This window comes from Ranitomeya variabilis, chromosome 7 (assembly GCF_051348905.1).
Source record: "Ranitomeya variabilis isolate aRanVar5 chromosome 7, aRanVar5.hap1, whole genome shotgun sequence".
Classification (NCBI taxonomy): Eukaryota; Metazoa; Chordata; class Amphibia; order Anura; family Dendrobatidae; genus Ranitomeya; species Ranitomeya variabilis.
Genome location: NC_135238.1, coordinates 235,700,065 through 235,726,021, shown reverse-complemented (window position 1 = coordinate 235,726,021; position 25,957 = coordinate 235,700,065). Strand labels below are relative to the sequence as shown.

The 25,957-nt window shown below is 39.2% G+C and overlaps 1 long non-coding RNA gene across 1 annotated transcript in view; it reads left to right on the top strand.

Moving 5' to 3' along the window:
- Nucleotides 1-1,041: 1,041 nt before the first annotated feature.
- The window catches only part of LOC143786044 (uncharacterized), a 54,073-nt gene continuing 29,157 nt past the window's right edge, over nucleotides 1,042-25,957 (top strand). Inside the window, exon 1 of the long non-coding RNA XR_013218221.1 lies at nucleotides 1,042-1,221. This is a non-coding gene — a long non-coding RNA (uncharacterized LOC143786044). The remainder of the gene's footprint in view (nucleotides 1,222-25,957) is intronic.

Sequence of the window (25,957 nt, the reverse complement as noted above, 5' to 3'; positions counted from 1 at the left end):
CACAATACAGTTCTGGCACCACCAGCAATAAACACTTTAGAAAAAAAATGCTTTTCCTCTTGGATCGTTACTTTGTAATTGTCGCAGTTGGAGTCATCCCTGTTGCGGCTGCAGGGCAGGTTATTTTTACAATCTTTTTTATTCTGTGTGACCTAATGCTAGTTATTTAATTATCTGTTTTGGAGAGTTTAGGATTTAGTTTGGACTCATAATATGAGTGCATCTGTCTCTGTCCTAAGTTTCCAAGTGTCATCAGTTCACAAACTTTGTAAGCAATGGTGCTTAAACGTTTCTGAAGCCTTTAGAATTTTCCACATTTCTGCATTAATTTGACCTGGAACTTTCACACAAGTCCTAACAATAAATAAAGAAACAAATCAAACAAATGAAAAATATTAGATTTTTGTAATTGAGGAAAATAATCCAATAACACATGTCTATGAGTGGTAACAGTATGTGAACCCTTTACTCTCAGTATCTGGTGTGACCGCCTGTGCTGCAAATACTGCACCTAAACAGCCCCGGTAATTGCTGATTGGTCCTGCACTTCGGGTTCGGGGAATTTTAGCCCCTTGTTCCTACAAAACCGCTTCACCTCTGCTATATTGGTGGTTTTCTCTCTCCTTCCACATTTCTATGGTATTAAGGTCAGGACTGTGACTCGGCCATTCCAACACTTTACCTTAATTCTTCTGTAACTACTCTTTTGTAGAACGACTTGTGGCTCTTGGTCATTTGGTCGTCTTCCTGTATGACCCACATTATCTGGGTCCAAGTTTCAGCTCATAGGCAGATGTCGGAACAATTCTTTTTAGAACGTGCTGGCATAATTCAGAATTGATTGTTCCATCAATGTGGGGTTTCTCCTTGCAATCCTGACATGCACACTCTGGTTGTACAATGTCCTACTGATAGACTCATGAATATTAACATTAGCGAATATAAGAGAGGCCTTTAGTTACTTAGAGAATACCTTGGGTTCCTTTGTGACATCACAAACTAATATATGCCTTGGTTTTGGAGTGATCTTTGATGGTCGGCCACTACTGGGGAGGGTAATAATGGCCGTGCAGTTCCCACAGTTGTACAAATGTTATGGAGTCATAATTCTACAGAGATGGTTATGTAACGTCTTCCAGCCTGATAAGTACCAACAACTCTTCTCCTGAGCTCCTCGGAAGTCTCCTTTGTTCTGGCCATGAGACACTTCTACAATGTGTGGTAAACATTAGACTTTGATAGATTCTTGTTCTTTAAATAAAACAGGTCACCCACTCACACCCGATTGTCATCCCATTGATTGGAAACATCAGATCCTAAATTCTGCTCCAAATTATCAGATAATCTTAAAGGGTCACATACTTTTTCCACTTACATACATGTTATATTGGATCATATGCCCCCTAAAAATGTCTAATATTTTTGAAGGATTAGATTCTCTCTATCTACTATGAAAATTTGATGACATTTTAGGTCAAATTTATGCAAAAATATGGATAATACTGAAGTGTCCACAAACATCCAAGTGTCATTGTCTTGATCCTCCACACCTCATTGTCCTACGGTTCAGACTTTACAATACCCTTATTCCATTGTCCTGATTCTTTATTTGTAGTTATTACTAGGTATTTTCATTTTGTGATAAAGTCTTCATGCTCCAAGCATCATTGTGCCCTTGTCTCGCTTCCCTTAGTATCATTGTTTCACAGTGTTGGTACTCCAGAGAGACAGTTGGACCGCCACTTTAATAATATGGCCGCCTCTCGCTCTCAGCCACCACTAGAGGGAGCTTACTGTATATTAAACTCAGAAAGCAGTGAGCTCCCTCTAGTGGTGACAGCAGACATGCACAATTCTAAAACCTGGAATCGTGTGTCACGCAGAAGATTTGGAGCTTTGTATCAGAAAAAAAAATGAAGCTCAAGTTGCTATAAAGATAAATTAGGAATCCAATCATTACAGTATGTGCACCGGGTCTCAAAGGTCTCTGCTATTTTTTAATGCAATAAATAGCTAAACTATAGCTCTGTAGTATGCAGCAAATGGTCGCAGTATCTATACACATGGAACTATGTGCTAAGTATTGTTTAACATCCACAAAGTAACTTCAGCCTCAATAATAAATGTGGCTGCATAGTTTCCACTCATGACACATGCACCTAGGGTGGGTATCATGTAACCTCAGTGGATTGGAGTTTGGACCAGTAATTTTGCAGGTAAGGGGTGTAACGTAAAACGCTGACTTCTGGCATCGGCTGGTGACACCGGGTTCATTAAGCAGCAGGGTCCTGACTAAAGCCCTCAATAATTGAGCAGACATGCCATGCTGGGGCAGCGTAACCGATATCTGACGCGCTTCTTAGCAGCTCGCTACAATCTAGTGCAAATGTCAACCGATGCTGTCGGCTTAATGAGATTCTTTGCGACCCATCAATCAAATGAAACACAAAATTAGCAAGACCTATAACCTGTCAGGGACAAAGTGGAAACCCCCCGGATCAATTTCCATGGCGAGTCCAGAGAGCCCAGCCGCTTTGCTCGCGGGTTCCAGCTCCACCAGGAATCACGACGAGCCGCTCCCCTCGCCCAATGTGTTTGTATCTCAGGCAATAAACACCCATAGTTCTGCAAGACTTGGCAATGCAACTGCTGCTAATCTTAGAAGGGAGATTTAGGAATATATATATACATTAGTTGCCAAGATTTTACTTTTTTTTTTTTGCTTGCTGACATTAGCAGCAACATTTTTTTAGCTCAGCACCAAAAATCTTCCGCTCCAGTAGTCTGGTGCAATACCTACAATATAACTACCTGATGATCCACAATGACGTAAATCTTATAGACAAAATAGAAGATACAATTAGAAGAGAAAAAAGTGGATTCATTCATGATTAGTAGGGGATCAATAACATGATAATTAGCAAGTGGCTGCAATATGACTTGCTCATTATCTTTGGTGCCATATACTCCGCCCAGGAATTTAGCAATGGGAGCAGTAGAAACATCTGTATTCTGTTACCAAAGGTTTCAAAAAATGCTTCTCTGCCACAAAGAAGCTGGAACTCTGGTATTATAAGAACCCGTGCACCTCTGCAGTCATGGCTCCATACAAAGTAACCATAATATGGCCACGAATGTGGGACAAAGGGTCTATTGGGTTATTTCTTGCCCCTTTCTTACATATTGTCATTATTATTTTACCCGATGCTTGCTAGCTCTCATAGAATTGTTCGGGGGGCTCCAGATACAAGGAGAGACCACCTGTGGTGTATGTTGACACCATTGGGTTTGGAGGAAGCCTCAGTCAGCGCTCCCCATAGGCACCGATGCCGTCATGATGGCTACCACCTAGGTGCACGCGTCCATGTCACAGAACACTTGACTTTCCTGTTCCTTATCTGGAAGCGAAAAAAACATCATTGTATCATTCACATATTTCTTTTCAGGTTTTGGAATTATTTTCTAGCACAAAGTCATCATTCATGAGCACCGCGTCTGCCCGATGGGAAGTAGGGTATATTTTTAACTTTCTGCCTGTTTTACCAGTGAATGCAAACAGAGCTGGTGATGAACTATTTCTACAGCTGGAATGCACGCTTCCTAGGCAAAGTTTATATGAACTTGTCTGTTATGTCAGACTTCTGCCGTTACTTTTATGGTCGGAATTTTAAAACGAACCGCACAGAAGATTGCGTGGCATGCGAATTATGCCGTTTTCCAGCATTGCTGGCTCAAGACTCAGGTTGCCCTCAACTCGCTTATTCCAGAGTTTGCATATTAATAGTTCATAAAACAGACTTTATACAAGTCCGGCAAAAATGCATTCTATGTTGCTTTGGAGGAAATCTCATCGAGGTTCACAAACTTACTGGACAGCAAACATCAGCAGATGAACACATGCGAACAACAGGTTGTGATGTCATAGTTTGCAGTGGAAATCTGTAGCAAGATTATTCTAAGTTACACAAAATTGTATAAATAAAAACCATCACTGGTCACTGGGGAAGTTTGTTGTCACGGGTTTACCATGACAGAGAGGGGCCAGAAGACCGCGGTGTCTGTGTTCTCTGACTCCTGCACTGATTAGAAACACTTCACCATCACATCAAACAGTGTAGGTTTGTGCTAGCAGTGTAGGGGTTAATCTGTTCAGTTGAAGCTCTTGGAGCTTTCCTGCTTTGATCTCTCAGCTGTTCAGTGTTGGCCACTCCCGTCTGCTATATATACTGGCCAGGGATTGCCAGTGTTAGTTTTATACTGCCTGGTTCTAGAGTTGGAGGTGTTGGTTGTTTGAGAGGTGTTTGGAGTGTTGTTCAGAAGACTGTTGCTTGTTGATTTGTCTGTGTGCATATCATCATCCTATCCTATTTGGTTTTCCTACATTTATTTCCCAGTATTGAACGCTGTTATTTGTGCGTGCATATTTGTATGGTTGGTATTTTCATTTATCGCTGTAAGTCCTCCCTTGTTAGTCTGGTTTGTGTATACTTTTACATTGCTACTCCACACATCCCTGTGTGTGGGAGGGAGACAGATAAGGGCTGATTTAGGAGCTCTGCAAGGTACGTGGCCCCCACATCTTCACCATTAGAAGTAATCCGGGGAGCAAAGATAGCTAAGCGCCCCTAGCTTTAGGGATAGTGAATGAGCCTCTAACACCAGGATATCTGGCAATAGTGCAGTGACATTTGTTTTATTTTTTCTCTTTTTTCAGCTCTATCCAACATTTCCCGAAATAAAATCTGCCCCATGTGCAAGAATATAACTACTACAATACTGCCCCTATGTACAAGAATATAACTACTATAATACTGCTCCTATATACAAGAACATAACTACTATAATACTGCCCCCTATGTACAAGAATATAACTACTATAATACTGCCCCTATGTACAAGAATATAACTACTATAATACTGCTCCTATGTACAATAATATAATTACTATAATACTGCTCCTATGTACAAGAATATAACTACTATAATACTGCTCCTATGTACAAGAATATAACTACTATAATACTGCCCCCTATGTACAAGAATATAACTACTACAATACTGCCCCTATATACAAGAATATAACTACTATAATACTGCCCCTATGTACAAGAATATAACTACTATAATACTGCCCCCTATGTACAAGAATATAACTACTATAATACTGCCCCTATGTACAAGAATATAACTACTATAATACTGCTCCTATGTACAATAATATAATTACTATAATACTGCTCCTATGTACAAGAATATAACTACTATAATACTGCCCCTATGTACAAGAATATAACTGCTATAATACTGCTCCTACGTACAAGAATATAACTACTATAATACTGCCCCTATGTACAAGAATATAACTGCTATAATACTGCCCCTATGTACAAGAATATAACTACTATAATACTGCTCCTATGTACAAGAATATAACTACTATAATACTGCTCCTATATACAAGAATATAACTGCTATAATACTGCTCCTATGTACAAGAATATAACTACTATAATACTGCCCCTATGTACAAGAATATAACTGCTATAATACTGCCCCTATGTACAAGAATATAACTACTATAATACTGCTCCTATGTACAAGAATATAACTACTATAATACTGCTCCTATATACAAGAATATAACTGCTATAATACTGCTCCTATGTACAAGAATATAACTACTATAATACTGCCCCTATGTACAAGAATATAACTACTATAATACTGCTCCTATATACAAGAATATAACTACTATAATACTGCTCCTATGTACAAGAATATAACTACTATAATACTGCCCCTATGTACAAGAATATAACTACTATAATACTGCTCCCTATGTACAAGAATATAACTACTATAATACTGCTCCTATGTACAAGAATATAACTACTATAATACTGCCCCTATGTACAAGAATATAACTACTGTAATACTGCTCCCCATGTACAAGAATATAACTACTATAATACTGCCCCTATGTACAAGAATATAGCTACTATAATACTGCCCCCTATGTACAAGAATATAACTACTATAATACTGCTCCTATGTACAAGAATATAACTACTATAATACTGCCCCTATGTACAAGAATATAACTACTATAATACTGCCCCTATGTACAAGAATATAACTACTATAATACTGCTCCTATGTACAAGAATATAACTACTATAATACTGCTCCTATATACAAGAATATAACTACTATAATACTGCTCCTATGTACAAGAATATAACTACTATAATACTGCCCCTATGTACAAGAATATAACTACTATAATACTGCTCCCTATGTACAAGAATATAACTACTATAATACTGCTCCTATGTACAAGAATATAACTACTATAATACTGCCCCTATGTACAAGAATATAACTACTATAATACTGCTCCTATGTACAAGAATATAACTACTATAATACTGCTCCTATGTACAAGAATATAACTACTATAATACTGCTCCTATGTACAAGAATATAACTACTATAATACTGCCCCTATATACAAGAATATAACTACTATAATACTGCCCCTATGTACAAGACTATAACTACTATAATACTGCTCCTATGTACAAGAATATAACTACTATGATACTGCTCCTATGTACAGGAATATAACTGCTATAATACTGCTCCTATGTACAAGAATATAACTACTATAATAGCTGTATACAGACCCATGTGAGTCGACCAGTATGCACCAACATAGGGAGCGTGTAGAAGTGACCTGGGATCAGATTTCAGACGAGACATGCTTGAATCTGATCAAGAGCAGCCCAGAAGGATTCAGGCCGTGGTGAAAGACAAAATTGAATTTACAAAATAATAACAAAATAATAAAAATGAAAGTGTAGATTTCAATGTAGTGACAAGAATCTGCATAACTAACCATATGCTAAATAGTTGCAAGTCAATCAATGTATGAGATAGCCGAGATGAGTATCTATAAAATGGCGGTAGTCTGACATTGGAATCAGTAGAGGATGGTGGGATATGGAGCCTGAAAGTCAAAAGGTCAAAACATTGTTACCCTTTTGCTCGTCAGTGTAACTACTATAATACTGTTCCCTATATAAAGTATATAACTACTCAGATACAAACTTTTCATGTTTTTTAAATAAAATAAAAAAAATAATTTCAAAACTTATAACTCTTAGCTGTTGTTGATCAGGCAGACCATTATTTACAGAACACTGACTCAAACTGACAGTGTCGCTATCAGTGGTAACATTGTCCTGCGTGGCTGAGACAACTGATATGCCACGTCTTCCATTGCGCCCTCTTCTTCCTCCCCACTACTATAATTAGCAGAGGCAAAGAAGACCAATTATAACCTGTGCTTGGTAGAATTTTGGCTGTTTTTTCTTTTTCTTTTATATGCCACCATGAACTGACACTTTTTACCATACATTTTGTACAATTAACTTTTAAAAATCTCTTCAACCAAAATTATTTCACCCTTTCCAGAAAGGATGTAACAATAAATGCATTGTACGGCCATGTACGGAAAGCAAAATGTGGCAGCTGAATGCAGTATAGGAATAGCGTGTATGGTTATCAAATCAGAATAGTAAAACAGAAGTGCAAAAAAAAAGACATGCACTGTGACATGACTCCATTTTTTTCAGGTTTTCTTTTTTTTAACAAAATTCAAATCTCTTCCCAAAAATGTCATAAGACATGCTCGGTAGGTACAAGGCCAAAAAGTCAGTAGCTGACACATGGCGACGTATTGGTGTGTAGAATTTGACTAGTAAAACAGATATGCAAAAAAAACCCCAATTGCTTGTGATACAGACACTTTGTGATGTAAACAGTTGCAGGTCAGTATCTGGATTCTGAAGAAATTTATTTTGTATTTTTTTAAATCCCTTATTCGTCCCTTTTCCAAAGAATTGCATAGAAAATGAAGAATCTCAGTGCAGACACTTGGGACTTTTGTATTTTCTGCAAAAACTATGGTGCTGTCTTGCTTCTGCTTTAAGTTGCATTAAGTATGAAGACAAAAATGAAGCCAGAGAGATACGAGCTACACCATATCACTGATCAGTCACACTCAGTCTAGTCCGACTCCTCTCCTATCTCTCTCTCCATCAATTGAACTTCTATTATTTGCAGACTACTACTCTCAGCATCCTCAGTGCAGCGGTTGTAGAACATTTTACTCTCTACAGTATTTCTTCAGAGTTTTGCGGCTTTCTTTCCTATTTCTATTGCTGAGCTCTGATGTCCTCTCGCTGTTCTGAATCAGCTGCATTCCCTGCCTTGGCTTTTATAGAGGCTCTTATAATTCTCCCGATTGGCTGGACTATACCATGTGATATGACAGATGACAGGCATTATGGGGAAGCTGCTGTATTGTCAGCTTTCTGTGATTGATGTGGTTTTCTGCAATGTGTAAAATGGCGGTAGGCATTTTTGGGCGATTTGTGCAAATCGAATTTCAGATTGTTGACTTTGACGGCACCTGCAAACTTCATTCATATAGGTGGATAGTGTATCACTCCCAGTTAGAACTCTGATAATGGATAAGTCGACAGCACATTCTCTTGAACAGATGCTTGGGTAAAGATATTCTTGGTATAGTGCTTGTCGCATTGCATCATTTGGGATGTTTTCATTGTTCGGGTTTTCTCGGAAGCTCTTGGCTGCTTTGTTTTTGTTTATTGTTCGTCGCTGTATAATTCTGTTACAGTTTTATTTCTGTATGAGACGACTTCTGCCTTCGTCTTCCCACCACTCCCCGCGTCTCTAATTCTCATTGAATCCTTCAAGGTTCCCGGACGAAAAAAAGTTCCACATTCACTCTTCATGTACTCCTCCGAATTCCTGTTCTATTTAAAGTCGTGTCTGCGTCCTTGGATTGTTAAATTGTACATTAAAAAATATATTATGGTCTCATAAAAGTGTTCTTGTCTCTCGGCAGCCTGCGGTGATCCATGGAGGTGGCCTTGTAACTGTAGCACTCGGTCATATGAGCGCAGCAGACACAACCACATCTCACGGCCCCTATGGTCCCGTCTGAGGACACGGCTCGTTCAGGAAACATGAGATACAAGTATAAATAGGGCTGACCCTATTATGGGATGTCCTTACATGAACTGTATATTTATTTTTTGGGCTATGGGGAAAGGCACGTGAACCCTAAACCCCAAAATATTCCATTTGGTTCCAGGCAGATATAACATGAGCATCTTGTGTATATAATTATATATGTACTGCTGGTATAACCTGGGCATCTCCTGTATATAATTATATATGTACAACTGGTATAACCTGGGCATCTCCTGTATATAATTATATATGTACAACTGGTATAACCTGGGCATCTCCTGTATATAATTATATATGTACAGCTGGTATAACCTGGGCATCTCCTGTATATAATTATATATGTACAGCTGGTATAACCTGGGCATCTCCTGTATATAATTATATATGTACAGCTGGTATAACCTGAGCATCTTGTGTATATAATTATATATGTACAGCCGGTATAACCTGGGTATCTCCTCTATATAATTATATATGTACAGCCGGTATAACCTGGGCATCTCCTGTATATAATTATATATGTACTGCTGGTATAACCTGGGCATCTCCTGTATATAATTATATATGTACAGCTGGTATAACCTGGGCATCTCCTGTATATAATTATATATGTACAGCTGGTATAACCTGGGCATCTCCGGTATATAATTATATATGTACAGCTGATATAACCTGGGTATCTTCTGTATATAATTATATATGTACAGCTGGTATAACCTGGGTATCTCCTGTATATAATTATATATGTACAGCCGGTATTACCTGGGCATCTCCTGTATATAATTATATATGTACAGCTGGTATAACCTGGGTATCTCCTGTATATAATTATATATGTACAGCTGGTATAATCTGGGCATCTCCTGTATATAATTATATATGTACAGCTGGTATAACCTGGACATCTCCTGTATATAATTATATATGTACAGCCGGTATAACCTGGGCATCTCCTGTATATAATTATATATGTACAGCCGGTATAACCTGGGCATCTCCTGTATATAATTATATATGTACAGCTGATATAACCTGGGCATCTCCTGTATATAATTATATATGTACAGCTGATATAACCTGGGTATCTCCTGTATATAATTATATATGTACAGCCGGTATTACCTGGGCATCTCCTGTCTATAATTATATATGTACAGCTGGTATAACCTGGGCATCTCCTGTATATAATTATATATGTACAGCTGATATAACCTGGGTATCTCCTCTATATAATTATATATGTACAGCCGGTATAACCTGGGCATCTCCTGTATATAATTATATATGTACAGCTGGTATAACCTGGGCATCTCCTGTATATAATTATATATGTACAGCTGATATAACCTGGGTATCTCCTGTATATAATTATATATGTACAGCCGGTATAACCTGGGCATCTCCTGTATATAATTATATATGTACAGCTGGTATAACCTGGGCATCTCCTGTATATAATTATATATGTACAGCTGATATAACCTGGGTATCTCCTCTATATAATTATATATGTACAGCCGGTATAACCTGGGCATCTCCTGTATATAATTATATATGTACAGCTGGTATAACCTGGGCATCTCCTGTATATAATTATATATGTACAGCTGATATAACCTGGGTATCTCCTGTTTATAATTATATATGTACAGCTGTATAACCTGGGCATCTCCTGTATATAATTATATATGTACAGCCAGTATAACCTGGGTATCTCCTGTATATAATTATATGTGTACAGCCGGTATAACCTGGGCATCTCCTGTATATAATTACATATGTACAGCTGGTATAACCAGGGCAGGTATTTACTGGTATAACATATGCGGTACATTCTTCTACATAGCGATGTAGTTCTTGCTGGTATAACCTGGGCTTCCTTTTCTCCATGGCACAGTGGTACGTGCACTGATGTTGCAGCAATGCTTCTGCAGATCTTCCCTCGTCCTCCTGACTTTATACAATGTTTCCTTATTCCGGCTGTTTATCCCGCACAGGATTGTTGGGCCATTACCAGACTGTTTCGCTCTTCTGCTCTGTGACCTCCGTTATTTTAATTTTCTCAAGGATGGCCGGGGTTTAGACTACATTCTCTCAGGAGATTTGTTTTATCTTATTAATTTGTCTCGTCTATTTGGATTGTGTGTTTGCTTCTGCTCTGCCGTTTCCCGTCTTAGGAGAAATAGTGTCTGCAATAAAGTATTTGTGAGCGACATTCCGGGATTATTGGAGACAGGAGCGCTGGACTCGGCCGTCTCCCGCAGATAATGAATGGAGCCGCGTTGTGCGTGTACGACCATCGCGCCCTATTGATTTATGCCCAGAGCTAAGAACCATGGGGTCTTGACTCCCTCTTTTTAGGGATCTTTGGGAGTCCTTGAACAGTGAACCCCAGTGATGATGATGAGACATTTATTCTCTAGGCTGTGGATAGGGAATACACATAAGTCGTGGTAAAACATCTTTATTAACACAACGGAGAATTAAAATCTTAATTATCTTTAATTTCACTCAAGTAATCAAATATTCTATTGTTTTGATGCTTCTTGTTTAGGCCGCGTAGGATCCACCATTCTTACATTCTTAGCAGATATAGACCGTAGTTGTCATCCTTGCATTACTTGCAGCACTGGCGCACACTGACAGACGAGGCCCCTGTGCAAAAACAATAAATGGCCCCTTTGGAGCCCAATAACTCCTCACAATGCACAATCCCACCAGCTTTAGAGGTGTCAGTGGCCCCTTTACCTCTTGGGCCCCTGTGCGGCTGCACCAATGATATGTCCGCCCCTGACTTGCAGAATATATTTTTAACAATACAAGCATCTCAAAATGTGCTCAAAATACGCTGTGAACCGGACCTGAAAGAAACAAACAAAAATGAATAAAAATATAAATAACAAAATAGTAAATGAATGAGATACTTTGAGTCACCTGCACCAAAATTATTAACAAGTGCGTTCCTCCAGCAAATCTATTCTATATGAAACCTACTTAACCAATATTATTAAAATAACGTCTTCACCATTACAAGCCAACACTTCATCCTTTTGAACTTTTTTGATATCGTTTATAAAGATATTTGTAACAAAATGATTAGAAAACGTTGGTCAAAATGTATCTCTGACCAGTGATGAAAAAAAACACAACAAACTTTTTATGAATCTTTTTTATGGGTCCATATTTGCAGAGAAGGCAGCACCTAATAAGCGTCTGTATGAAGTGTCCTGTCCACGATGCACTGTATTCTCCACTGGAACCAATGTGGACACTTTACACGTAAACCTTCTATAAAATAAGGTAAAAGCTGTACAAAGATCTAAACTCCAGCTTTAATATTCAACATTTTATACACATTTTTGAGCAATCTTGTCTCCGTATTCAGATGTCTGTCTCTTACAGCTTCTATCTCTTTGACAGGGAACAAATGATTGCGCTTAGTGATCCTCTAAAATTCCAGGAGGAACCTGATGAGGTGAGCCCAGCACATCAGGAAGTGTCTACTGCCAACATGGGGGACAAATGGGCATCCTATATGACCCAATCTTGACCCAATATGACCATTTTCGAGCAGTTGAAGGATTTTTGTCTTGGGACCACCATAAGTGAATGCAGTTGTCCCTTCTTGCCCGATGGTGGCTTCCTAAGGAACAGTTTACCTTACATAAATATCCACAGTAACATTTACTTTCTTCTTCTTTCTTTTCATTTCTTTCTCTTGCCCTCTTGTCCTTTTACTTCTCCACAATATCTCAATAAATTTTTTGTTTTTCCCATGTGAGTTAGGACAAGCCCCACGGCTTGGGTCACCACCGTTCTTCCAAGAAGCAACCTCATCGGGAGGGAAACAAACAGGAGCTTAGTCACCATCCTCCGTCTTTTTGTCCTTGCGTCACTGGAACGTTTCGAGGGACTAAACATAGAATGATTCACAGGATTTAGTGGTTTACTGCAGGATCCGGAGGTGGCGGCAAGACTTCACGGAGCACAGAGAGGATTTCATTTTCAGTTTGTTGTGGAAATGTAAAGATATTACAAAGCATCTGTCCCACTGGCACCAGGCCTTCATTTTTTTTGTGACTTCTGACTAATGTTAGACATGGCTCCATTAATAGAGCTTTTCCTGCCACCCACGCTGTGAACTGCATCAACAAGCCGTTGTCTTCTTGGAAGCTCCACAAATGTAACCATTTACTGCGCCTTTTGTTTTCATGATGAATGGAAACTAAGAGGAGGAAGCATCGATAATACTGAATATGACTTCCTGAGTTACACATCATTTTGAGACAACGCAACATTTCACCCACCTACGGCTCAAACAATCCCCGACAGCACAGTCAGAAGACGGCCAGACTTACAATGTTGGGTTTACTCCTATCTACCACAATGCGACTACAACAAGGTCAGACTGACTGAAGGTCAAGCGATATTGTATCCAATAGATTGTAACAATTGTAACTTTGTATCCAATGGTTTGTATTAGAGATGAACGAATCCGCCAGGAATCAAATTTGTCAAATCACGCAGATTTTACTGGGAAAATCGATTTACATCAAAGTTATTAACTTCGAGTTGAATGTTCCTTATTACAGTTTGGAACACAGAACATAATGATCATAGTATAAGTATAAAAAAAAAAAAGAATCAATTCTGACCTCTCCACCCACCTGTCTTGCTGTCTGGTCCTCCGCGTCTCTTGCCTTCCTTGGTTGCACACGTTTTCTTTGGCCTGCTTCATTCTGGACTGAGACTTCTCGCATTGACAGTAGAAATGGACTCCAGTGTCCGGCAGATGAAAGATGCTCCACTAAGAGGTGAACGCTTCCTGATGAATTTGTTGCATCTTCCTTCAGAGCATTCTTCATCGAAACTTCACTGGCATGTGCGGTACCAGTTCTGGGCAGAAGGACGATGGTCCTCACCACCCCAGCACCAGGCTCACTGTCTTAGTGCTCAGGTATGGTTTCCATATCACATTGTACTGAGGTTTCTCCATCTGGGGAGACCTGAATATTAATACTTCCTAATAACGACTCCTAAAATGAGAGGGGAATATTCACAGCTTGTAGCCTGGAATAAAGACCTATAAATCTTGGAGAAATATTAGAGCCTGAAGTCAGATTGAGATTTTCCTATGAGCCGCCTGCACTGCAGATGGTTTTGCACCGCTGAGGTTTTAGGAAGGGCGCAGCGTGTCCAACGTCTCAGCATTTCACCCTTCAGCCTGATCTTTGCTGCTGATATTTCTTGACAGATCCAAATCTTAATGACTTTCAATCAACAGTTAAGAGAAACTCTCCAGCAACTTCCTGAGGAAAGCAGCTCTAAATTCCTCCTGGAAACCACTTACATCTCGCCCAGGCAGCCACTTTCCGAGATTTCCTGGATGTGCTTGGCTCTGCAACTTGCAGCAGGTGATGAGAAGAAGCCAATATGTGGCCGGTACAGGAGTGCGGAGATTGGGTGTCTGATCCACCTGGGCTATTAGTATTAACATGTACAGTGCAGAGTGATGTGCTGGTGTCAGCGGGGGGCTCCATTAAAGGGACAGCACCCCATTGTCCTGTGCAGTGATTTCTATGTCTGAATCACCTGACGTAGGACAATGGGCAAAAGAGATTTATCTTGGAAAAGAAAACTCTCCCAAGGTCCCCACGGCTGTGTGCATGCACATTTTGCTATTCTGACTCCCTATTACAGCTCATATGTAAGATGAATCTCATCAGGCACCTGCAATTAGGAGCAGCCGTCTGCCACCCTCTACAGCAGTGCACCCCAACTTTTTGCTCTTCAACTCTCGTAAAACTACAACTTTCAGCATGCAGTGACAGGCAGAAGTGGTCAGGACTAGCTGGAGGAGGTTGTCACTTTTGTAACACAGAATTCAGTTTGGTAAGAAGGTAGAACACAGACCAGTGTAGGGATTGCAGCCAATTTTGCCATACAGATCTGAAGGTTTTCTCTAATCCAGCCCTCAGTCATTCATTGTGTGCATAAGACCCCATAGCAGAAGTTCTATTAGCCCCCCCCCCCAAAAAAAAAAAAAAACTTTATTATTGGGTGGGGTCACAGAAGAGCATTTCTTACAACTTTGTAGCCTTTATAAAGTCATTTTCATCCTATATAGTCCTATGTACAGTATTATGGGCACCACATAGTCCTCTATACAGTATTATGGGCCCCATATAGTCCTCCATACAGTATTATGGCCACCACATAGTCCTCCATACAGTATTATGGGCCCCATATAGTCCTCCATACAGTATTATGGCCACCACATAGTCCTCCATACAGTATTAAAGGCACTATATAGTCCTCCAAACAGTATTATGCGCACCACATTGTCCTCCATGCAGTATTCTGGGCACCACATTGTCCTCCATACAGTATTATGGAAATCACATAGTCCACCATATAGTATAATGGGCCCCATATAGTCCTTCATACAGTATTATGGGCACCACATAGTCCTCCATACAGAATTATGGGCACCACATAGTCCTCCATACAGTATTATGGGCACCACATAGTCCTCCATACAGTATTATGGGAATCACATAGTCCACCATACAGTATTATGGGCATCTCATAGTCCTCCATATAGTATAACGGGCCCCATATAGTCCTCTGTACAGTATTATGGGCATCACATAGTCCTCCATACAGTATTATGGGCACCACATAGTCCTCCATACAGTATTATGGGAATCACATAGTCCACCATATAGTATAATGGGCCCCATATAGTCCTCCATACAGTATTATGAGCACCACATAGTCCTCCATACAGTATTATGGGAATCACATAGTCCACCATATAGTATAATGGGCCCCATATAGTCCTCCATACAGTATTATGGGCACCACATAGTCCTCCATACAGTATTATGGGAATCACATAGTCCACCATATAGTATAATGGGCCCCATATAGTCCTCTGTACAGTATTTTTTTTCTTCTCCCTTTAAAGCTGCCCCACCCAAATAGAGGAGAAAGAGAGGGAAAGAAAAAATATCAAATGAATAAATAAATTAAAACTGTCAATCAATGATTTTTGGTAATTTTTCCAAGACTCTTTGTTTATATGTATTATCCCAGATACTAATATATTGGAGCCTATAACTGAGAATAACCTGTCGTTTCCATGCATAAAAGAGCACGTTTGTAGAATTATCCTATTCTTAGCAATAACTACTCTTGCCAATAGTAACAGCAAAGAGATGAGATCCGTAGAGATACAATCCAGCTGTAGGATTGGCACATATAGGAAAATAGAATTACGGCATGTGGCAAAGCAATATTCAGCCTCTCAGCCACGGGATGATCTGATCTCAAAGTGTTTGTCCTTTTTAAGTCTTTTTTTCTATGTGTTCACCTTTTTTTTTTAGTTTAGGATTTCCAGATACTTTCTGCTGATTCATCATCTTTGATTTTCCAGAAAGAGGGAAAAATCCAGCAATCCCATGAAGGAATACAAAAAAAACACATTTATTTCAAAACATAAAAGAAGGAAAAATGGCAGAGGGGAGGAGAAATAGCTAAAATCACACGGATGATGAGCATCGAAACACACTGGTTTTTAATCATAGCCATATTTTTTTTTTATTTAAATCTTTTCTTGATTTTTGAGAAAGTTTCTAAATTTGTTTCAGTATTCCACTAGAATCTTTTTATGTACGTTGGATATTTTTGCAAAAATGTTTGTTTCATTATGAGAAACGTGACTTTTTCAGCTAAAAAAGTCCCAAAGTTTTTTAAGCCACATCTTCCGTATTGTGGTATTCATTGCAGATTTGTTGTTTTGTGCCAAATTATTCAAAATTGCGCGAACGGTTCATCAATTTTAAGCAGTGTGAAAAATAGTCATTGGACCTGTTTCATCATTTGCAGTTTTTTTTAGGTCATTTTTAGTTTTCTAGGACTTTTGCAACAAAATCTTCAAAGTAGATCATGCAGTTCATGAATTATACGCAAAATCAAAAATGTTATTTGTACTTCTCTTTGATATTTTCAGCAACTTTTACATTTGCAGTTTTCTTAAAATGGTGAAAAAATATCCGGATCTACTTCTGCTCTGGAGAATATTTGCGACATATTTTGTAACTTTCCAAGAGTTACAATCGATTAATCAACTGAAAACATCTGGAAGTTGTCAGCTTTGCCTGCAATGGCAAATGTAAAAAACAAACATAGGATAGGAAGCTAAAAAGGTGCAAATAGAAAAATAAATATGACGCAAACCCAAAAAGCACAAAACCCCCCAATAATTCAAGATAAAACACAGGTGGTTATAAAGTAACAAATAGGAACCAACAAGCATTTTTTCCTTTATCTAAAATTCATGAACTGTATGCCCATTTTGAATGATTTGACACAAAAAAGCTAACGAATATCACAAGACAAAAAAGAAAAGCCAACAAATGATCGATCGGTGCCTGAGAATTTACAAATGTTTTTTGAGTGGGTTTATTCCAAAAAAAATGACTGTAAAATGTTTTAATAAATGCTTTCGAGACTCTTCCTTTCTTTTCTAAACCACTCTGTTATTCTTAGTTTCAGTGTTTTGAGCATTTTTTTTTACTTTAGGTTTTGAAAAATGGCCAGTGTAAAAAACGAGGATGTAGTCACTCCTACGTAGCACCGCCTGATGGAAACCACTCCAAACCAGGCAGTGTCCCATCGAAAGGCTGAAAAACTGCTTCTGGAAATGAAAAATTCACCCAAAAACTCCTCATTTTTGACCACATCAAAAATTTCCATCTGCTCATTCCCTTACTCGCATGGAAAACCGCTCACCATCGAAATGCCACCCATGTCTGACAGCTGTTCTGCAGTGATGAATGTTTCAACAATCCTCAGATAACCGCTGCAGCCAATCACTGGCCTCAGTTGTGATGATAGCACAGTCATTATTTAAGAAATGAGGCCCGTGGGACCACCGGAACAGCAGTGCTGGAACAACAGGAAAGTTACTAGGTGACTAATGGGTTTATGGGTATCCACTGTTTTCTGTCCATTTTTGTAAAATTTTGGACTGACCCAAAAAATTGAACACGTTCAGCCTCAGGATAACAATTTCCATTTAATTATAACAAGACGAGATCTTAAAAATAATGATAAAATTAAACAATGGGGAAAATTTATTGAGCAAAATGCTGCAGAATTCTTGCACAATTTGTGTAAACTAAAAGTCTTTGATTTGTGTGACAACAATTATGAATGTTAAACATTTTCTGCACTTATCCAACAAGGACCGTGGCCGACAAATGAGCAGCAGCCTGCAGTAGGTGCCAAAATTGTGTTTTTATAAAGAAAGCCAACCAATATATAGTGAAAACTTAGATCCCAGTTTTTCATTCTGTTTGTGCCTTTTTTGGCATTTTCATTTTTGTGCTTAGTTTATTCTGTCTGTTGTGCCATTTTTACGCAATTTTTTTCAATCCTCGTCATTTTTTTAACTTGTTCTACAACGTGAGCTCAGTTTTTACCCTCCAGATGCCTTCAGCTAATCTATTATTTCAGAGCTTTTACGTTTTGGCGCCATTCTACTGGACAGCGGCTGTGGAGCACAAGATCTGGATAACTTTTCAGTGTGTAGTTGATGACTAACGAGCGACATTTTCATGCTTATTGAAAATCCTGTGCAACACTTTGCTCAACAAAGTGGCAAGGAAAGAAAAAGAGCAAAAATAAAAGTATTTTTCGGTATGCGCCACGTTCATCAATCATCATGCTCCATTTTGATGAGTTTGACACCAGATTCACCAGTGCAAAAACAAAAAAAAAGTGCAAATGATGAATCGGGGGCAAAGTCTAGTCAACTGATGACCCAGATGTTTTCAAAGTCAAGTTTCTAAACGGAAAGTACATGGATATTGTAAAATTTTTTTTACCAGTGGGGTCATTTAAACCTCGTGGTTCAAAAATATCCAACACTCCCCAAAGAGACCTTTAGGCTCCAAGGATCAGGGTGAGACTGCAGCCCCTGCGCCCACTATAGCTACCTCCTACCTTTACCCTCTGGACCCAGATTTCAGTCTCTATGCCTGGTACTTCTGTTCTTTGGTTGGATACAATGTATCATTCCATCTCCTGCTCTTCTCCCACGTCCTCCATGACTCCATGACATTCAGGTGGTTTTTATTCTCCTCTATTGGTTTTATAAATGATGAGCAGATGTCCTGGCCTGGCCGATTCTGCGCCACATGTTCTGCTGCTCTACATCACTGCCTGTACATCCCGGTGATTACCGTCCCACCGTTCCCTGAAATGACGAACCCCAAACCGTGGGAATGTTTGATTTTTGCCGTCACAAGTGTTCTACTTAACCCCGTAGATATTTCATTGCAAAACAAGTTTGGGAGGCGAGAGATAAATATTTACCTTCTGCCTTCATATCTGTGGCTATTTCAGTGACAAGAAGCATGCGGAGGGCGCGGGGGCCTTTCTGTACTTCTGCCCAAATATTTGGAAACCTAATCTGCGGAGGTGAGGGCAGCATCCGGGTAAGTGGAACGGTTATGATCATGGCCTCGGTCACTCTTGGATTTCTGCTTATGCCGTAAGGGATCTGAGGAATACCGAGCCTTGAATATAGGTCCCCAAACCGTATAGAGGGGCCCGATTGGTGCGTAGTTGTGAGGACCCTTCTCCTGGGTATGTTATTCAATAACACAAAGAAGGAGAGGAACCATCATGCAGCTCTGGATGTGACTGGAGTTTAAGACAATGAAAAGTCCAAATGGAAAAGAACCCCAATATTTTCCGTAGGTTTAAACTGTAACGTGATGTCTGAACTGGAGCAAAGGTTTTATTCCAACCAAACAAAGAATCAGAAATGTCTTCAGTCCCAATATCCGGCTCCCCTCTTCGTCTCATGTATAACCATGTGGCCTCGTCTGACTCTCATTTCCATTTTGCTTGGAAATATTGAAATCTCGAACAGTGCGACTGTTAATGGACGTCACCGCGGTTTTGGGCAGAGATCAGTGTAGACAAAGGCGGAGGAGCGGCCGTGGTTCTTCACTTGTGACTCTGCGCCTCTCAGGAAGTCGCATCATTAAATAAAGGAGGTAATCTGCAGGTAAAACACAGGAGCGATAGAGATAAAACAACATATAACAGGCATATTAAAAATGGAAGTAAGCCAGAGGAGCAAAACATGGCACAAGAACGTGATCTAAATAATAAATGTAATACAGAAATGAAAAAAACAATGCCACAAGGGTGATTTAATAAAAAAATGTAGGTCTAATCCCATGGGTGCATAATACAGACAAAGAAACATGTGCAAATGAATCAAGACCATTGATCCAGACCTGTGGTCATGTTAAATGGAGACTTCATGCTCCCGTGCCGTGCGCCACAATTTGTGTTTCGCAAGTTGCTTCCTCAGGGAGTGATGGCTAAAGAAATATATATGCTGTATATTTGTATTATAATTAACTTGTTTATTATTTACACTGACATGTAAAAGTTTGGGCACCCCTGGTCATAATTACTGCTATTGCAAACAGTTAAATAACTTAAAGATTAAATCATCTCTATAAGTTACAGATGACACATTTCCTTTTGTATTTTAGGCAAGAAAAAAAAATATTGTTATCTTTTACATTTTAAAAATTACAAAAAAGAAAAATGGGTCTATGCACAAGTTTGTGCACCCTACATGGTTAGCACCTAGTAGCGCTCCCTTTTACTATTATGACAGCTTAGAAACACTTTTTGTAGCCAGACAAGAGTCTTTCAGTTCTTGTTTGAGGGATTTTCCTCCTTTCTTCCTTGGAGTATTCCTCCCGTTCTGTGAGATTACTGGGTCATCTTGCTACCTCTACTATTTTGAGCTCTCGTCACAGATTTTCAATGATGCTAAGATCAGGGGACTGTGAGGGCCATTGTAAAACGTTCATCTTGCGCCTTTTGAGGTCGTCTATTGTGGATTGTGACGTGTGTTTAGAATCATTCTCCATGTGCTTTTCACCTTCAGCTTTTTTACAGATGGTGTTATGTTTACATCAAAAATTTGTTGAAATTTAATTGAATCCATTCTTCCCTCTACCCGTGAAATGTTCCCCGTGCCATTGGCTGCAACACATCCCCAAAGCGTCATTGATATCCCCCATGCTTAATGGTTGGCGAGATGTTCTTTTCCTGAAATTCTGTGCCCTTTTTTCTCCACACATACCTTTGATCATTGTGGCCACAGAGATCTATTTTATCCTCATAGATACACAGGACTTGCTTCCAAAAGGTTTTCTTCTGATGACTCTTCCATGACAGCAATATTTGTGCAGGTGTCTCTGAATAGTAGAACAATGTACCACAACTCCAGAGTCTGCTAAATCTTTCTGAAGGTCTTTTGCAGCCAAGCAGGGATTCTGATTTGCATCTCTAGCAATCCTATGAGCAGCTCTCACTGAAATTTTGCTTGGTCTTCCAGACCTTATCTTGACTTCCACTGTTCCTGGTAACTGCCATTTCTTAATTAAATTTCAAACTGAGGAAAGGGAAACTTGGAAAGCTTGCTATCTTCTTATAGCTTTCTCCTGCCTTGTGGCGTCCACCATTTCTATTCTCGGAGTGCTCGGCAGCTGCTTAGAAGACCCCATGGCTGCTGTTTCTTGGCACAAGGTTAGATGAGGCTTTGTTTTTATAAAGCTGGAAATTTTGCATCACCTGGCTTTTACTAACGATGATAGTGAATAAGTCATAACCCTAACAGGGTAATTAGGGTCTGAAACCTTGGTCAAAGTTAACTGAGCACACAAATCTCCAAGGGTGTATAAACTTTTGCATCAGTCCATTTTCCTTTTTGTAATTCTTAAAATGTAAAAGATGAAAATATTTTTTTGTGCCTCAAGCACAATGTAAATGTGTCATCTGTAACTTAAGATCTTTTGGAGATCATTTCATCTTCAACTTGTTTAACTGTTCACAATAACAATAATTTTGACCAGGGGTGCACAAACTTTTACATACCACTGTAGCATTTATTGTGTCGCCTTCTTAATATGGTCATTTTGTCAGTTGTTTTAACTTTCCATAGTCTTCATTTTTGTGTTACATTTATTATTTACATCACGTTCTTTGGTTACTTTTTCCTCCTCTTGCTTACTTCCATTTTTACATTTTCGATACGTCTTTGTTACATTACGTTTTTTTAACTCTTTTTGTGCATCAATAAATAAACATAATTAACAATACCGTTGGTATAATAATTAATATTTACTGGAGAATTTTTCTTTTGTCTATCTCATTAGGAAACTTTAGTAGCTTTTTTCATTTTTTTGTCCATATATATTTTTGGTATTTCCTTCTTTGGTAAAGATTCATGGAGATTATACGAGGACCGTTCACATAAGCTGTGAGTAAGGGCAAAGCAAATGTCCTGTGATATAACAGGAAGTCACACGTCATAGAACCTGAGCGACGCCGACTACAGCCAGAGGCAACGCCAAGTATTTCCATGATGGCGGCTGCACGTTCTTATATCATATTACCTTCTTAGAACTAGAAGTCCCTGATCAGTCATTGATGAGGATCCTCATGTGACAAAGTCCTCAGGTGTCCCTGTCCCAATCATTGACTTGATAAGTACGGACCCTTTTTACCAAGGTTGTTCTGGGTTCTCATGCCCACCAGGCTCGGACTGGCCCACGGGGGAGCAGGAGAATCCCCCGGTAGGCCCCTGCGATGGAGAGCTAACGAGCAGTGCTATAATGTAACCATTCATTAAACAAGCCAGACAATTTAATATTCCATAGAAGTAAAAGTACATTTGTGCACTGGGTCAGGATATTTTTGCATGTAGCTAACAGTGGGGCCCGACAATCACTGTTACTGGTGGGCCCGAGACAATCCAGTCCGACACAGAATCCCACTGTGCCCTGTTGTGCACGATACCATTGTGCAGGAAATTTTCCGATATAATATTGCGGCGTTCGCTTCTGCATTAGTCCGTGTGCATTTAGTTTTTTCACATTACTCTTATAATACGCCAGTCCTGTCCGGACTATAGAGCAGACCGCTGCTCCGTGCAGCCATATGGCGGCATAAAGTCATTGTGGCTGTGTAACACAGCAGTGCCTTGTCTCAGAGCACCGAGCCCGGAATACACGGCGCCCTATAGCGAGGCGGATCACAATGCACGTGCACCGCGTGAGATCAGCGGAGGAGCCGCATCCAGTCAGTGTTATAATAGGATGATGAATCCTGGCGCTGGCACAACAACTCTCATCGTGGACAAGTTACAATTATGTAATGAACACATCAACTCAGGAATTTTATAGTCTGAAGCGGCTGAGTAACGCGTACTAGGAACATGAGGTCAGTCCTTTCCGCGGGAATAAAACCTTTTGCTTTTTTCATCTTGATTATAACTCGGGCGTCTCTGACTTCACTCATCATTGGGGAATAAACCCAGAATGAAACGGATCCAAGTGTTACATCAGAGAAGGCTCAGGGTCGAGCAGTCATCTGGATGGGATGATAAACCATAAACTGAGCGCCGTCTCACTTTATTTCTCCCTAATCATCATTGGTCTCATTGCTTGTAACTCCCTCCCCCGAGAAGCTTTTTCCAATTGTATCCATGAACATTATGTAATTATGTTTTTATTCTTCTTTTTACATTCTTTTTATTGTGCAATGGATCACCATTTATTTAACCTCTTAAAGAGTTTACTTACAATTTCCAAATCTTTTCTTATTGTGGATGGTCTAATTGTTTAGATTTCCTTCTTCTATGGAAATGATTCTAGTTATATCCATGAACTAATGTATTCATTCATTTGTTTTGGGTTTTATTTTCCATTTTACAATAGACCATCAGATATTTGTCTACTTAACTGAGTTACCTTCTTCGGACAGCTCATTTTCAGCTCCTCCCTAATTTTGGGAGGTCTCATTGCTTCAAAAGCCCGCCCCTGAGGAACTGTGTCAAGTTGTGTCCATGAATGTAATGCATTTAGTTGTTTATACATCAGTTTTGGATTATGTTTTATTATTTTGCAAGTTCTTAATCCCTTCAAAAGAGATTCCTGACCTGTAAGAATAAACTGTAACATGATATTAATATTTTGCTGCACTACAACTACAAGTGCAACTGGGGTAAATGAGATCTTGGTAAAATTAATGAAGACCTGATATACATGAATACACTGCAGCATTTACATCATTGTCCGTCACCATAAAATACTGATCTGGATCAGGGTCCTGATAATCGAGTCTCTAAAAAAAAAACTCTCTTAAAAATAAATAATTTCAAAATAATATTTTTCTAAACAAAAGAATCAGCAGAACAGAGAATAATTTCCACTTCATTCTACTTTAGGAAACCGCCTATAAATATTTATTTTTGTGGAAGAATTTGGCTGAACTGCAGCCTGGAGATACAAACACTTAAGTAGAAAACGGGGTCAGATGTTCGCCCGTCACATATTTGTGAAAAACAAAAAAAGAAACTGAATCCTGCAACAGCAGACATTGGAGACCATGTTTCTAATACATTCCTCTTACATTTATTTTTTATGAATTTAAAGAAACAATAATTTTTGTCTTGGAAACTGTCAGCAAGTGGATGTTGCCGGGTCTGTGCTTGCCCCTGATGTTTAGCATTTGTTGTCCATTCATGTCTGGTTGTAGACAGTTGTAGATCCAATAAGGGCCATGTGCACACAGAGGTTTTCAGACGCACAAGTTTATGGTTATTTGATGTCGGAATGTTTTCGCCGAGTTTAAAGAGCAGAAGCTGGCTAGGTGAACCCGACGTCTTTTCAGGTGGATTCTGCCTGTAAAAACTATCAAAAACAATCAAAAAGTTTGAGAATACGGAAAAACAACTTGCAGTTCCTGCGTTCAGACATCTCAGGTTTCTAAAATCGGAAAGCTCAAAAGATGCTCAGGAAATGCTCTCTACTTTACAAAACAAGTCAACGGGAAAGCGCAAAAGACACAAAAAACTGAATGTTCGGCTTAGTTTTTGCCTAATGGTGCTAACGGCTTCTTCATTATTTATTGGAGTAAATAAACGACAGTAAAATAAGCCATCGCCAAAACTATGGGAAAGCTCTTCAAAAACCTGCCGGCTGGGAAAACATCTGAAAAAAGTATTTGGCTTGATAAACTCCTCGAGCGCACTTAGTCACATTAACATTTAGAGAGTTTCTTTTCAATTTTCATTCAGTTTCTGCTACAAAAAAAACCCTCCTCCTTGATTGTGGAGTTTTTGGAGAAGGTTTTCATTTCCTGAAGTGTTTTTTGAACAGTTTCTAAAGTTCTATGGAACAGTTTTTGTTCCTGAAGTGTTTTTTATTTTGCAGCCTTTTGATGATCGTATAGGGTCCAGCGTAGAGCGGATTCCATAATGAACCGCTTCCTGTAAGTGACTACATTCTCCTTTTTAACTTGTTTTTAAAAACTGGAGTAGAAAAAAATGCTCACAAGACTGAACCTAAGAACAAGAAGGTGGTTTTCATATTAGAAATGAACAGGGGGAGTCTCAAGAAGTTTTGAGCGATTATTCAGGCGTTTTCTGTGTGCACCTGCCCTACCTGGCCGACCTGTGGACCGGCACAACTTTATCAGGATAGCACAACCTGGACAATGGTGTTCATTTTATACTGAATAAGACCCTATTGTGCTTTCTTGCTCTCCAGCTTCTGTATCAGGATCCTCGGAAGAATCTGGCCTGCTTGCTGACACTTTCCAGGTAGCAATACATTTGTGTATACTGGAGTGATTTCGGAAGTTGACTTATACTTTCCTTAGATATTTTTCCTAGGCTCTAAATTCAGGTCCACATGACGTGAACATGGCACGTCTTCACTGTGATTTTATGAACCGGTTGTTTTTCGGTAATTTCATAAAATTGTGGCAAAAAAATTGAACAATGCCA